Below are 1,256 nucleotides of genomic sequence, written 5' to 3'. Positions count from 1 at the left end.
GGGGGTGAGACATCTATTGTCTGTCACATACAATCTCTCTCTGGGCAGGTTAACAACACCTCCTAACTCCAATTATGCAAATGCAATCAACACCTGGTTGCGACTAACAGATTATGACATTCACCATATTTATTCCTAGATAATTTTTGTACAAGTAATTCTGAATTGAGAAAGCTGGTTGGATGACCAGTGAAACGTCTTCAAGAAAAATACAGCAAGTCCAGTTGCCTTGACTAATTTTTTTACAGATACAACTTCAGTAGGATAACTCTAAGGGGCTTCAATGTAAAAAAAAAAAAAAAGAAAACCAGTCATGGTCATCGTAATTTGCAAATGTTAAGTCTGATCAAGTCATTTATTTAAAAAAAACAAAAAATTGGGCGGGGATTAACAAAGACTGGTGCAGGAAGAAAAAGGCAAAGATCTTCAAGCTGTAGCAGTGAGTTCAGGACTAGAAACTGCTTACTTTTGGACTTAGCAAGTAGGGGTCAACAGATATCAGATCTACCAATTATTGCAATTTGAAACCGCCAATAGCAGGCTGGCTATTGATCCCGCCTACTGCCTGCTGTTTACGGAATCTTGCCGCCGGCAGATGAACACAGAGCCTGGTCGCCGGTCACTGTGTTCATCTGCCAGTGCAAGATTCCACAGCCGGATGTAAACCGTATATCGGCACCTGATATCCATTATCCACCTGAGAGTTGGCTCATAATTAGTATGGGTTCTAAAAAAATTATATTGGTCGACCCCCATTAGCAAGTCACTAAGCATTAGCTGAAATGGGATCAGTTTAAACCCTAATGTATTGTCCTCTACTACATTCTGGGGTAACAGGTGGTTCCCAGTTTCACATTTTTGTTAATTGAAACATCAGTGTTGGCTTGAAAGCTGAAGACTTAAAACCTTAAAACCACTTTTGCACAGTTTTAAAAGCTCCTATCCTGTAAATATATACCTAGCTGTGCCAAGCCCATCCCTTTCACTCATTGGATTGCAGTTTTTTTTAAAGAGGAGAACTATGGGGCAACCTTACTCCTCAGGGTCACAGGAGGACATATACTAAAATGGCCCAAAACTCAGTATGAAGCGGGCTATTGCCCGCTATATGCTGAGAGCAGCGCCGCAGCTGGGACGGATCCTGACGAGATCCACCCCGCTGGCTGATTGACAGCTGGCTCTGTCTCTCTAGAGGCAGAGCCTGCTGTGCCTGCCCCCTCCTCCAGTCAGCGCTGGAGAAACGGATGGGGGGGGGG

This window comes from Nanorana parkeri, unplaced genomic scaffold (assembly GCF_000935625.1).
Source record: "Nanorana parkeri isolate BGI_ZX_2015 unplaced genomic scaffold, ASM93562v1 scaffold181, whole genome shotgun sequence".
Classification (NCBI taxonomy): domain Eukaryota; kingdom Metazoa; phylum Chordata; class Amphibia; order Anura; family Dicroglossidae; genus Nanorana; species Nanorana parkeri.
This window is presented reverse-complemented; position numbering follows the sequence as displayed.